General features: G+C 40.8%; 1 protein-coding gene across 2 annotated transcripts in view; it reads left to right on the top strand.

Annotated features, from left to right (window-relative positions):
* SLC4A10 (solute carrier family 4 member 10) overlaps positions 1–15,248 on the top strand; it is a 202,024-nt gene that overhangs the window by 15,168 nt on the left and 171,608 nt on the right. For both annotated transcript variants that reach the window (XR_015698619.1, XR_015698618.1), the window contains one exon: positions 67–195. The gene's annotated coding sequence lies outside the window, so the exon portion shown is untranslated. The remainder of the gene's footprint in view (positions 1–66; positions 196–15,248) is intronic.

Below are 15,248 nucleotides of genomic sequence, written 5' to 3'. Positions count from 1 at the left end.
TGCTTATATTTGTTGTTATTACATACTTAAAGGAAAATATTCCAGACGTGTGTTCTTCTTCCCAAGGTCAGACAGCAGAACGCAAGGGCAAAGAAGAACCAGCGCGATTGTATCGGTAGCATATGGGAGCGGAGGCCAAGCAAGTAAAAAGAAGGAGAATTCCCTGCTGGCTGGGGAAGGTTCCCTAACATGGTGGTAAGCATGGTGAAATGATCTTTTCTAGCTTTCAGGAATTAGCTTAATCCCTGTGGTGATACAAGGATTACTAGGGGCTGCATAGGAATAACGAGGTGGACTGGAAAGCTAACAGCTGAGGTATGTGGAAATACAAGGTTATACAATATCCTTGAAAGAAAAATCTTAAAATGGAATCTGGTTGTTTTCTTAAGACAGAAACAACTCAAACTGTGATCATGTCTGAAAAGCAACACTATAAAACCCAGTTTGCTGCAGTTACAGGATTTAATTTGTAAAACAAATGTATGTCCAATTATTTTTATATTTTTCCTTGTTTCACCAGTGTGTATTCTGAGCTCAGTGTTATGTATAACTTGGTGCCCATAGATGCGTTTGGGCTTCTCTTGGATAAGGACTGTGTGGGCTTCTGAACAATAGTCTGCCAAGCAATGTATCATGAATCCTAATTGTTTTAGAAAACAGTTGTTCTTTTTCTTCAGCAAATACTGTTGTAGCCACATTATTAACATAGATATGTATAGTCATTTTGAAAATCATTCTCGGTTTGAAGAATTCTAATGCTTCATACAGTGATTATGCAAAAGTCTCATGTATAAGCAATACCGATGTTACTGGAAGCGCCTCATACAGAGTCCAAATATAGCAGATCAAATCAAAACTGTGCTACATCTTAAGCAACTGTTGACCCATTTCCATATCAAATTGGTTTCTGTCATAGAAGAAAGACTTTGCTTTTTCTTTTAGAGATATTTACTTGTGCTGCGCTAGCTCAAGTACAGTAACAGAACATCTTATTCTAAGGTCATTTAATAATTGGTCAGTTGGTTTTTCACTTTGCTTATTAACGACTTTCTATTTAAGAGACTGCCACAGTGAAAGGTTTGTTCCTGCTCTGTAATACGTGACCGTGGCCCTGGCTCCTGTGAAACCAGGCGCCGTGATTCAGCAGGCGCAGGGAGCCGGCGCTAGGTGCTCTGCCACGTGCGGGGTGCCTACCAGTTGGCTTGATAAGCTCAGTCCTAAATATCTAACTTAAATGAACTGTGGGGAGGAAATTCTATTTTAAAGATTTCACTTTGGCCCTTGTTTATCCTACTTTTTTTTTGGGGGGGGGGCAGCAGAATTAATAGACTGTGGTGGATCAGTAAAATTTCAGAGATTGCTATAAATACCTAGAGTAGGAAGAAGGTGAGTTGTTAGCGGTGTCACTTGTTTGTGTCACTTTGTTAGAACATTAGCGGTATCTTAATATAGATTTCTTTTTTGGCTTCTGCATTCGTTTCGGGAATGTGCATTCGGGAGGGGGGGAAATGGAGAAGAGGCGCGTGCCGCTGGTGCGAGCTGCCGCTCCCCGCCGCCGCTGCCGGCGCCCCCCGGGCGGGTGCGCCCCCTGGCGGGGCTGGCGGACCGAGCGCGGCCCCGGCCGCCGCCGCCGGCCCCCGGGCGCTCTAAAGCCCGGTTTCTTCCTCGGACGAAAGGGCATAGCCCAGGCTGCAGGCAGCTGGCACCGCAGCGGGCCTGCCATGCCGGTGCTCTCCCAGTCTGCGGTGTTGTATACCGGCAAGCCACGCCTACAGAATTAATCACCTAACACCAACAATATTTGAACGTTCTGACTTCAAAGTTTCATGTAATTTTGCTTTTTTCTGGTGGTTGGTATTTGCTGTGCTTTTTATGTGTGCTGTTGTCTGGAATATAAGCATCGTTCACAGTATAAATGTTGCAGAAAATAATGTTACTTGAGGAACAAATATAATACGTTGTTTAGGTGATTTTGATACCTTAACAGCAGTTCTGTGCTGAGGTCATACATTTTTTTGTCATCAGTGACTATACAGATGATTCTAATATACAACAATATAATTTGTAAACTTAGTATCTTTGTACTTTTGCAGTCTTTCCTTTGAAAAGTGGGTTCTAGTCACTTGGGAGAGCAGTGCTGTTAACTTCAGAGGTTTCACTAAAAGCTCAACTTCTTTTCTGAGGACATGGTTTTACATGCCGCCTCCCAAAAGGCATTTCTGATCTCTGTTAGCAGAAGCTACTGTTTCCTCCCCAAACTCAAGATCGGTATGTCAAATATAGAAACAACAAACATGTGTGGTTTTACGTCTCATGTCAAAGATGATGCCTTCAGAAAGCACAGCCGTTTCCATTGCGATGCCAGGGCAGGGTACAATATTAGCTGACAGGCATGGGAATATTATGTTTTACAGGGTATGTCCTAGCGGCAGAACTAGCCTAATTCACACCCTGCGAGCAGGCAGGTTGCAGCCTGCTCCAGTCGCCCTGGAGCTCCTGTCCTCCGTGGTGCTGAGCTCCGTGTCCTCCACCTCTGTGTGTAGAGGACTGCCAGGAGCATGGGGCTGTTCAGGGACTGGTGACCCATGAGACAAGCTGCCTGTCCTGACACTAATCTGTAATGGAACATTTTCACATCAGAGGATGCCTGTTTTTTGAAAATGGCATTTTTAATGGAAATAGTTTGTTTGAAGAAGCAAGAAAAGTCAAGAAACTTAGCTGATTCCCAGAGGGTTCCTTGCCAGCCTGGTACTCCAGCTTCTACCTTTTTGGTAAGCTGTGTATCAGGTTGATCTCACAACTGGACAGTTTCAGCTCCTCCCTTGTCTTACTGATAAGCCTCTTAAGGCTGAAGGATGCAAGTTTCTTGTTGCCTTGCTCCTGGTAGAAGCCCAAGAAGCCTGACAGGAACTCAAAAACTGTGAGGCTTTGAAGTTACTGTGCAAGCCAGGGCTTATCATCTCCTGCTTTTTCAAAGTGGCCTATTATAATTCCCTTCACCACTGACTCTCAGGCCTGTTTTAGCTATGAATGGCTGTGATTAGTTAAATTATTGTAACTGTAGTTTTGCAATGCCGGAGAAGTAAAACCCGCCTTTGTAATAGTGCTTTAGGTTGTCTCTGGCTTCAGACTGTGAATGTGCTAGATGTATTTGAGAATTTTATGGCAAATACTGGCTAAGGGAAGCCTGAATCTAGGCTTTGTTATCCAGCCTTTCATGTCTGTGAATTCCAAATCTATCTGAAAGAAGAGAAAGCAAAACAAACCCTTTCTTAAATCTAAATGGTATTCTCCAGCTGGAATCCTGTTACACGTCATCAGATACAAATATTGTTTTTAGTGAACTCCTCAAATTGATGACTTTTTTGAAATGTTCCACTGCACTTGGCAAAATGAGGAAAAAAACCATGTAATTGAAAATTTCTTTGTGATAAATAAAACATAGCTGCTATTAGCATTTAGCTTTGTATATGATAAAAACTATTTGTGTTCAGATTTGGTGATGATGCGACTTTGAGTCATTCTTAAATCAGAGACATGGGTCTGAATCACAGCTAAACAAGTCACTTTTTTTTTTTTTCGGGGATCTTCAGCCTGGCTTTGTTCAATGAAACTGAATATGCCACATTAGAGCACAAGCAGATGATTACCAACAATGTTTATTGATGCTACCACTAAGAGAAAATGGCAGACTGATATAAAATAAAGAGACTTAGCAGATGGGATATTGGCATTTGAATTGGTTAAAATAGATTACCGATTTTACCCCAAACCTGCCCTTTTATGAACGTTACAGTATTGTCGCTTGTTGAAGAACTGTAAATCATATTCATTCTTATAAAATTATTTCCCATTGCAGACCCAGACTATTTATTATTACATATGTAAAGAATATTTTATTATCAGGGAAATCTAAAGCAGTGGTTCCTTGTGAGAGCTCCTGTCAACACTGACTTTAGACATAAGCTGCTAGCATAGAAAGTTTAGATTAAAATAAACATTTACTGTTTCTAGGCATCCCCTCTTAATATAAATACAGCAAAACCAGATCTGCAAACATAATTAGACATATAGTTCTAATTGAAATCAGTGGGAATTAAAAGCAATATCAAATAGGCTGCCTTTCGCTAAACCCCTGTGACTGAGCAGCGCCGAGAACCACGTGAGCCTGAAGAGGGATTCAGACAGCTCAGCTACAGGGTAGAGCTGTGACCTGCCTCAAGTCTGCTAAAACCAAAATGCAGATGTAGAATAGGCCTAGGACAGGTCTAAGAACTTAATGGAGTTCAGGCCGTCTGAATCTGGCTCTAGGTGCCTAAATAATGCTGTAAGGTCTTGGTCATGGTAACTCTCACAGACTCCAGGTGAGCATGAGGAGGCATGCAATGATTAATTAGTTCTTTGGTTTTAACATCTAGCATTTTGTACTACGAGTACCCGGCAAGCTCTGCAGGGATTATCCTCAGTATCGGTCACCCGTTATCGTGGGTCAAGGCATGTTCTTTATGTGTAGGTCATCAAAACAGTCCTGACTCACCAATATTTGCTCTGGTGGCTTTTTGCACTGGATACAGTTCTTGATGTATTTGAATTAACAGTGACCCTTAGTATCCAGGATGATTCATCACAATTGCCAATGCATATTTATAGCAGCAAAAATTCATTCAGTGCTAGTCAAGGAAATCATGTGTGAATTTAAGTCCAGTTGGCAAGGTAGTACAGTATCTGAAATGTTGGCTGTGCAGCAGCTGTCATTCTATGCCAATCTATTCTATCATACAGTAAGCAGGTGGCTCACACATATTGTTTTTACTACATATCATTTTAATTTTGCAATGTCTCACTGAAATAGGAAATGTGTGCTACTGATTTCAATAAGATTTTCTCTATTGAAGCCAGGAGAGCATGTTAATCGCATGCAGCAATTTACAGTGTAGTTGGAGTAATACAGCAGCTGGTGAACCTGTTTATTCCCTATGGCTGTAGTTGTATATCAGTCTTAAGCGTAGCTAATTAACTTCTATTCATTAGGGATTTTACATAAATTCAAGCAGAAAAGGGAATACAAGCCCCAAACAGTTTTTGTTCCTTCAGCACCTTTTTGTGATGCCATGCTGCAGCAACCCATCTCCTCTGGTAGACATGCGTTGTCCTCAGGCCAGCCGAGGGGGACTCTGTTCTCTTCTGTATTTCTGAGATTGGTAATTTTTGGAGGGCTTATCTGCTGAAGGAAATGTCTTTATTGCAATGTTACATGCTAGTTGTTGTGTCTGATAATGATACCTTGATGTATTGTAAATAACACTTTTCACAATACAGCCCTTTGGTGTTTCTCTGCTCATCGGAACGAGTGTTTGTGTAGGTTGGGGGAGGCTGGCAGGACAGGGAGTGACAGTGTCCAACTATGGACAGTCTTAGCATCCCTGTGCAAAATGTGGTCTCTGTTTCTGGTATTTGATCATCTTGGCTTGCTTGATCCTCAGTATATTTCTTAGCTTCATCTTATTCTGGTTGGGCAAATAATATTTTCTTTCAGAATGAGCAGTATCTCCTACTCAATTTTTGTTTCCATTTATGTTTTTTAAATTTTATGACACTTATTGGCCTGGAAGGATATCTTGCTTGCTCTGATTGTAACTCCTATTCATATTATGGAAAGCCCTCGTAAGATACTTGTCTTTGTGGGAATTACTGTTGATAGAACTGATAACGTGTTATCTTTTTTTTTCCTCTGCGAGTTGTTTGCTTGCCTTACAAAGGATGTTGATAGCAGAACCCTTATTTTTTGGCAAGGTGTTTGTCGTGGTTTAACCCCAGCTAGCAACTAAGCACCATGCAGCTGCTCGCTCACTCCCCCACCGGTGGGATGGGGGGGAGAATCAGAAGGGCAAAAGGGAAAAACCTGTGGGTTGAGATAAGAACAGTTTAATAACTAAAGTAAAATAAAAATAGAACAGTAGTAATAGTAATACTAACAATAACAATAGAAACAAGTAATAATAGTACAATAGTAATACAAAGCAAGCGATACACTGTACAATTGCTCACCACCCGCTGACTGATGCCCAGCATGTCCCCCAAGCAGCGATCGTTGCCCGCCCCCCCCCCCCCCCGGCCCACTCCCCCCGCTCATGACGTCATATGGTATGGAATAGCCCCTTGGCCAGTCTGGGCCAACTGTCCTGGCTGTGCCCCCTCCCAGCTTCTTGTGCACCTGGCAGAGCATGGGAAGCTGAAAAGTCCTTGACCGGTGTGAACGCCACTTAGCAACTACTTAGCACTACTTAGCAAGAACGAAAACATCAGTGTATCATCAACATTGTTCTCATCCTAAACCCAAAACACAGCCCCATACCCGTTACCAAGAAGAAAAGTAACTCTATCCCAGCTGAAACCAGGACAGGACAGTGTTTCAAAAGTGTATTCTCTGAGGGGGTTTTTAGGTTAAAACAAAACCAAAAACTCAACCAAAAATAATGAAAATCATTAATGGGAATCAGGGAGGAGAAAGAGGGAGAATAGAGGAATATAGTACATGGGATTGCTTCTCATCCCTTAGGCTGTAATGTCTCTGAATTCAAGATCTGCATTTCGGTGAAGATGAGTTTTCCCCAGACGAGCCAAAAAACAGTGATAACCTACCTGACTTTTGCTAATAGCTTGTGGCTGTTGCCTTGTCCTGTTCTCTTTGTGTTCACTTTGTCCTTCTCTCATGGGCACGTATTTGCTGAACGTCTCTTCTTGCTCCCTCTGACTTTGTCTCGTCTCCTGTGCCCTGCAAACTTCTTTCACTGTCCCTTCCTCTCTGCTGTTCTGATTTCTTTACTTCTTACAGCCGTGACAGTTTACCAGTTCATGTATCGTTTTAAGCTGAATGTCCAGTTCCTTTTATGCTTTTCCAAAACAGAATTATGAGGCTGAAGATGAGATCAAGTGAAGGATCAGCAGCAGCCTCTCTTCTAAAATTCTGCTGTTTTCTACGAATTAGTAAAGTGTCATTCCACTGAGTATCATGCCACTGGGTGCTCTGGTACAGCAGCTCCCTGCAGTTGTGTCATTTGAACACTGAGTGGCACTAAAGCCCATGTCACTGACAACACAAGGTATTCCAAAACAAGGGCTTTAACTCAAGAGGATGCAAACTGCTAGATAACGTATGAGAGGGTTTTTTGTGTGGCTGGGAAGAGAGGTTTTATAGATGCAAGCCTGTAACAGGCATTACATATCTTGGGCATGTTGCCTCTCCAGTTATTTTTGAGGAGGAATTTATCTGAAGTTTTGCTAGGGCACATTCCGAAACTGTTGAAGAATTCTTCTGACCATGATATTGACTTACTTTTTTATTTTTTTTTAAAATTACTTGACTTTAATTCTTAGTCAAGCAGGTTCAATATATTAAAAGCAAGCCATTCTCCTGGAAGTCCTACATCAACATGAACTTAAAAAAAATTTCTCAGTTTGTTTAGCTCAGAGAAGCTGTAGAGAAATGTCCAGTGCTGTAAGTGATATTGAACAACCTCGATGTCATTTCTAAAAATTATTTGTGGGCAATAATTCCTGTTTTGTAATACCCCATTGTTCTGATGAAGTTTTGTACAAAATTTCAAAGTTAGTTGAGACCCATCTCCTACTTCCTCAAAAGGTACAGTTTGATCAAAGGATTTTAATCTTCCTCTGAAAAAAATGGCTGAGTCATATCTGCTTTTATTGTAGTAACGCTGTTTTTGCAACTAGTTTGTGACATGAATGTTGCATTTGGTTTTCTTAAGAGTTCAAGGTCATCCGCGATTTACTTGAGCAAAACACCTGGGATTTGACCTTAGACAGCTGCACTTTGTGTTTAACAACTTTTACTGGAGCTCAAGTCCGGGCCAGATTTGGCACATTGCCGTCGTTCATTGTGCTGAGGACAAGACGGCATTCCCAGCCCTGACCTGAAATGCTGGAGGTGTAGCTGTAGTATGTGCTTAAAAGTGGAACTCTGGGGAAAACCACCAGTTTCAGGCATAGCGTGGTGGTCCTGTTTCAAAGTGTGACTTAGATGCAGCAAACACATCAGGCAAATGAAGTTAACTATAAAAATCACTTCCATTTCTCTCCTTACTTATTTTCCATTTTCTCCTATGACACTGCAGCCATTGGAACTTATTTAATCTTGGTGCACTAAATCAATTTCTTAGTTTCCCATAGAATCTGCTTTGGCTTTTAATCCTTTCTGGGGAATGACAGGATACATGGTAATTTCAGCATCTTACTGTTCTCCTCGCTCGATCAAATTTACCTCAAACATTGAATTGTGTATACAAGTGGCATGTCCTATTTATTTGGTATGAGTGCACTAAGCAGATTGTGCATTACTAATCGGAGTAGTACCTTATTTCTCTTCACAGCTGGCAGATGGTTGTTAGGTACAGAAGGATTTTAAGTGGGTGGGGGGAGTTAGGTGGCATGCGTTACTTTTCGCCACCTTTCATCTGCGCACTGTGACACTGCCTCGCTCTTCACACCCCTTTGAGGCAAGTAAGAGCTTCTTTCAGTTAAGTGAAACCGAGCCAGCTGGACAAGGTCTGGCATCACCTGGAAAAGTTAACAGTTTCCATAATGATCTACCTACACTTAGAGGGGGAAAATACCTTAACTTTGTGTCCAAGCACAGCTTAAGCTGGAATTGTAATTATAAAAGGCTACTGTGTCCTGAGCTGATTTTTATCAGAGAAGGGTAAATCAGTTTTAATCTACTGCAGGGTCTTTCAACTCTGTGGTTTGCACTAACTTTCTCATTGGCTCTGTATTTGAGATATGGGAAGGTAAGACTTCAGAGTTCTGATAAGACTTACGTTTGTTTCCCATATCTGAACCTTGTTCGGCAGTATGGAAAGGGCCTTCTGCAAGTTGACCACCTCTTTTGCAGGGTCTGGCCACTAGCTAGCAAGTGTCATAAGCACAACCAGTGACCAATATATTTTCTGTTGAAAACATCCCATAATAGTGCCATGGAAGAAGAGCAGTTAATAACTTGATGCCTTGCATTCATACACCGCAAAGATTGTATGTTTTTATTGCCTTTTGCTGGGATGAAAGAGAGAACTATATATATATAAAAATAATCTTGGCTGTATGGTCCCTGTTGTCAGGGGGTCTCGATCTTAGAGGGATGCCAGACAGGGTTCCTATTTTAATGTTACTCTCTAGATAAAGTTTCAGGATCAGTTACATATGATGGAAAAACTCATTCATATGTTCTTATTGCATGACAGTTACCGAATTCCTATTGAAAATGGGGAATATTTTTGATATTTGCTTTTTCTGCAGTGGCAGATGAGAGTTACTGCAAGGACCCTTATGTCAAGTGGGCTGATGAACTCGTCGGGCCTCCATCTATGGGTACACGACTAACATATTCTTGTAGCTCTGCGTGCCATGCTTCAAATAATTCACCAGTGCATGGAGTTTCAGACAAATGTGGAATTGCTGTATCACATGACTTGAAGGCTCTATGCTCTGAGGCTTGTGGCTTTGCACAGTTACCAAAAGCTGTGCAAAATCTGTTTTGCAAATTTGGACAAGCTGTACTTGTGATGTTATCATGATTGCTTTAAATGACCATAGATGGTGGCAGTATCCCTTGTGTCTCAGAGGTTCTTCATGCTCTTTCTACAGATGAAATTTGGATACGGAATTCTTTCTTTCCTGACAGCAAATTCTGCAAATTCATTAGTAGTTGGAGGATCTTCTTTACTTTCCTTCTCTTCAATATCCCCAAACAGGTATTTACTGTTCCACAGCGTGAATGGCTGTCTCATATTTAAGCCAGGCTGGCTTAAATATATTGTCATTCCTGAATAGTTCTGCCTGGAAAATGGGTAATTTATTACAGGCGTTTCACAAGGAAGAGAAAAATGTCTTCCATTAAATTGTTTTTTACTACCTCTAGGCATTAAATTATATTTTTTTCTGATTGATGGTAGCCTTGTGATTTGGACAAACAGCAGCAATCAGCTAAGATGAAAATGTACTCCTCTCACCTGAAGGTTTGTTGAGCTAAAAAGAAACGGCAGAACTTGTGACACTAGTACTCACAAGGGTATCTTGGCCTAGATTTCCCTTTGAGGTATAGGCTTTTTCCGTTTTCGTTATTAGAAAATCTGTTTAAATTTTATTATCAAATTTTAGTATTAAATACAATATTAATAATCATGCATCATCACATCCTTACAATTTTTCTCATCATGTGGAAATGGCAAAGTTTCCATGCTGAATTTGTTAAACCCCCTTTCAGTAATTTTTAAAGTTTTTGAAGCTGACCTACAGAATCAAACGGAAATGCATTGGTGTGATCTTCATTTTGTTTGCTCCTTTTGAATGATCTCAAAACATAAAGCATCCTGAAAGATCTTACAGGGAGGTGCTCCTCAGTTATGCTCAGCATATCTTACATTTGTTAGGCTGTCATAGTTGTTATTAAGCAAATGGAAGTTAGGCTTCCAGTGCTACCAGATACTCCAGAGGAGGACAGCTATTAAACAAACTTGCAGCGTACTTAGTGCTGCCACGGTTCCACTGCCAGCATTATCATAGCTTAGTAATTTAGGCATAGCTTAGATATGAATGTGTGTGCTGCAACAATAGAAATATAGTTATATTCTCTTAAATAACACCAAGAAATATAATAAAATATAATTATCTCCAGTGCTAGGAGCATTGACATGCAAGAAGGTGCTCTTTCCCCGAACAGGTTAGCCTCCTACTAACCCTGAATACAATTCAAGTGACTTAACATATTGCAGTTGTGTAGTTGTAGCTTAGCTTGAGAATATGAGAGAAACCAAAGTCTGTATGGAGAGGAAACACCTCTCTTAGTGTGGTGGGAAAAAAAGGATATACTTCTGAGTTTGTAATCTTTTCGCTAGATCTAGCAAGAGGCAGCAATATTCAAGCAAAATGTCGGTTTTACAAAAATGGTCCAGGTGTGATGCCAGGCATTTGAGATGTGAATTTCTTGTAGCTGAGACCCGTAGCATTATCTTGACGACCATTGGTTCCTGGGGTAGGGCAGGGTGATTTGTTCTCATGAGAAGGCTCTGGCCTCTACACACTTCCCAGTCTCTCTATTTTGAGTGCTTCATGGGGTACCTGGGACAAGCCCTGCGCTCTTGGTGTCCCACTTGTCTCTGCTGCAGTGCCCTACAGCTTACCCGTGTCATAGTTTTCTCTTTGTGGGAACCAGGGCACTGGGGGAGAAAGGGTACAATGGTCTTGTTTTGATATGGACATGTCAGAGTGGGAACTGTGGGAGATGAGAAGCAGTCTTTGGTCCTTTAGACAGTTTAGACATTAGTGTCCCACAGTCCAAGTTGTTTGAGGTGTTGAGCACAGTTTATAACATAATTTTGGTCAAGGTTTTAATCAGTCCGTCACTGTTTTCAAGGCACGCAACCTGACGCCAACGTCAAATTATGCAGCAGTGCCCCAAGGTACGTTTCCAGCAGTGCAGTTCAGTCAGTGTGATATTTGTTTGATGCTTCCAAGTGATCCTGATAACCTCACACTTTCACTCTAATGTGCTTTCATGTGTGCAGTGAGAGTATTTGAGGAATTCTGGAAGCTTTGGCAGCTTCTGATTCTGCCGGCAGGTGGTAACATATTTTACCTGTGTCAACGCATTGGCTGTGTTTTTTAGGAACAGGCAACAATTCCTCAGACTAGAGCACTAGTACAGTCTAGCATTGTCTATGCATTATGCTCGGCATAATGCAATGGCTAGGGAGTGGATTTACGTCTGTGTCCTTATATTTACAAATCTACAAACAATATGGTACTTGCAGAAATGGCAAAGAGATTACATGTCCTGAATGGCTTGTGTGTCTTTTTTTTTAATCTCTTAATGGGCTTAAAGACCCTATAAATAGATAAGATACAGAAACCCCACAGTCACTGTCTTAAAGATCCACAGACATACAGATAAGATTTTTCAAGAAGTCTTACCAGAGTTCTCTACTGCTCTGGTAAGAGTTTGTACGAATCATTTTATCTATGTGTTTAATGTTACAAAAGTAGTTCCTGTAAAATTGCCATAGTAGTACTTCCCAGTTTTCTCTTTATACCTGGAATTTTAATCTTATGTTTTTTCATCTCAAGGAGGAAAGTACAATTATATTTGAGCTTAATTTTTCCTTCTTTTTCCAAGCAAAAGTTTTGAGCTCAGTTCTGTGGTTGGTGTGTTTGACTTCAGTCAAAATTGGATAAAAAGTGGAGTTCAGACTTTATGCTCATATTTACTCTGTAAATGATATCTCTTTTTTCAGGTATAATGAGGGGTTACTCTGACAGTGTTAGATGAGTCAAATATGAGTATTGGTATCTGAGCAATTTGTGTGAAATCCTTTTGAAGTCATTGGAGAGGAACAGGTACTCTTAGATCGTGATTCACCTTAAATGTTTACCTTAGGGTGAGATGAATTATGGCTGAGAAATGCCTTTTTCTCTCTATAAACTATAAAATGATCTAGATTGCTCATGGAAATTTAGGCTGTCAATGCTGTAAGTATATGATTTGAACAGACTCCAGTTTGTTGTTCTTACTCTGTGTACTGGGGGCCCAAAACCAGAGCCATGTTATTTCAGCTATGGCTTTGTAAGTGCTGAGCAGAGGGGAATCATCGCATCCCTGTACCTGCTGGCTGTGATCTTGCTAATTCAGCCCATAGAGTTGACCTGTCCCAGGTACAGGACTCTGCACTTCTTGTTAAACTTCATGAGGTTTCTGTCAGCCCACTCCTCCAGTTCGCTGAGATCTTCTTGAATGGCCGCCTGGTCCTCCAGTGTATCAACTGCTTGTGCCAGCTGGGTGCCACTCCATGTGCTTCAGGAGGGTTTGTTCTGTCCCATCATGTGGGTCATCGATGTTAAACACTTGAGGCATTAGACAGGATCAGCGTCAAAATTGACTGAGTGGAGATGGGCACCGCTTGTAGCTGGCCGCAGTTAGATTTTGAAGCATTGACCACTAGCCTTCAGGCCAAAAGGCCCATTCAGCTTCTCACTGACTTTGTGGTTCACCCATCCAGTTCATATCTCCCCAGATTCTCTGCAAGGATGCTATGGGGGACTGCATTGAAAGCCTTGCTAATGTCAAGGTAGATGACAGTGCTTGCCCTCCCCTTGCCCACAAATACAGCCATTTCATTACGGAAGGCCATCAGGTTGGTTAGCCCCAATGTGCTTGGTTTAGTTCTGAGCTTTAGGACAAATGCTTTGAAGTATGGTTGCAGCTTACAGAATGTATGTCGCTAACAGTTGTGTATTGGGATCCGCAACATATTTTTATATTATTATCACTATTATCAAACATACTGAAACAAGGCTCTACCACATACTGTGTAGTCTTCCTAAGGGAGGTCTAATGAGGTGAAATTCTTGCAAAACCAAGGAATTGTTATCATAGACTTCAGTGAGGCCAGTAATGCAGTAAGGATTTCACTCTGTGTCCTAATTACCTGCCTGTTGGGGAACATGGATGAATTTGTTCTCTTTGCAGAATTTAAAAGCTCAAGTGAAAAGTATTTCTTTTTCTAGGGAATAGTTACTACTTTCTAACTTTGTAGTAACTATTGCACTATGTATGAAAGAAAGCAATTGCAATTCAGTGGAAATTCTTTTCAAATCCCTCTTTTTGATTTGAGTTGACTACTCCAGTAAGGGATGCACGTTCATCTCATAAAGCCCATTTGACTGTATTGGAGCTGTGCCAGTTTGTACCAGCCGTTGGTCTTCTGAAATCATAAGCCAGTCAGGATCCTGGATTCTGGATTTCAGGTAAGATATTTTTTCTGGAAATGTAGCATGTGGAAAAATGAAAAGGACATGCATTTCTATTTCACTAGTAAGTCAGTATTATTCTTTTACAAGCAAGAAAATAGAGACACAGCAAATGGTTTTCCTGTATGTGGTGGTTAGAGCAGCAAAGCTGATAAAGGTGGTGTTTTGAAACATAGGAAGCACTTTTAGAGCCAACGCTGTCATCTTTGTCAGTAATGTGTTACATGTGGATCTAGTTTTTGTGAAAAGCCAGTAGAGAGCTAGAAATCATGAAACTAGTAAAACATTCTTACAATGAACACTTCTCATGTTATATGATTTCTAAAGTTTGTTATAAAGATCTTGTGTATGGCAAGAAGGCTGCTCAGGCTGGAAGCAATGCGTGATTAGAAAATACGGTAAGAGTTAGCGTTTGTTCATTTTTATTTGGAATCTCAGAGTATGCTCCCAGAGGAAGAGAAAATAATTGCATCTGCTAAAAGAACTCCATGATACTAGGGCCAGGTTCCTACCAAAGGTGATGGGTAGAGAGGGAGCTAGATTGCCAGCTCCGTAAATTACCTGTAGCACTGGTTTGATTCCTGAGGAACTTCAGTGTTACGTACAATCTAGATTGGGATTTTTCTTGGAATATTTGTAACTTTAGTAGCTTTGTTTTCAAAATTTTAATTAAGAAATGACTATCTGTGGGGTTTTTTTTCTCTCTTTAGATTTGACCTGTGTGGAATGAACTTTGTATTCTGAAAACTTGCGGAGGAGGTAGATGCTTTGTCTGTCAGGAGTAATTGATTTAGCCAAAGTGGTGTTGCAAACAAACCCCTAGGTTGCCTGCAAATCAAGACAAGGTTGAGAATCCCAGCAGTTGGGATAATGCTTCTTACCCAAGCTGTAATGAGAAAAATGGATACAATATTTCCCTCCCTCTGGTGGGGACTGTTCAGTATCTGATAAGGGGAATATATTGTAAAGTTACTTAATGATTTGGGGAAATACTATATTAGTACATGAAGTTCTAAGCTCATCAGTGGCATAATCAGAAATAGAACACAAGTTTCCTGAGTTTCAGTCTAACCTTCTACACCTGGGTGAAAAAGTACCTTCCTTAATATATGACCAGGCTACAAAAGCTTCGTACCAGCAGCCCTTTGATTAAACGTGAGTTCAGTTTGTTCATCAACATTGCAAGGAAACAAAAAATAATTCAGGCTTTACTTGTTTTCTGTACCAAAGCACGTATCATACTGTATTTTTTTTAAAAATGTAACAGGAAAAATGTAACCAGTACAAACTTAAAAAGATAAAAGTTTTGAGGTGAGTTCTTACTGCCACAGAAGTTGATAGCAGAATTTCCATGGACTCCATAGAGTCAAGACTTCACCTTTTGTTTGGTATTGTTAGGCTTCTCTGGGTTTACATCAACATAGGTACAT

This window comes from Nipponia nippon, unplaced genomic scaffold, assembly GCF_047370975.1.
Source record: "Nipponia nippon isolate SJK-2023a ecotype South Korea unplaced genomic scaffold, ASM4737097v1 scaffold_5, whole genome shotgun sequence".
NCBI classification, from domain to species: domain Eukaryota; kingdom Metazoa; phylum Chordata; class Aves; order Pelecaniformes; family Threskiornithidae; genus Nipponia; species Nipponia nippon.
The sequence above is the reverse complement of the archived record's forward strand: the minus strand, read 5'-3'. Positions and strand labels throughout refer to the sequence as shown.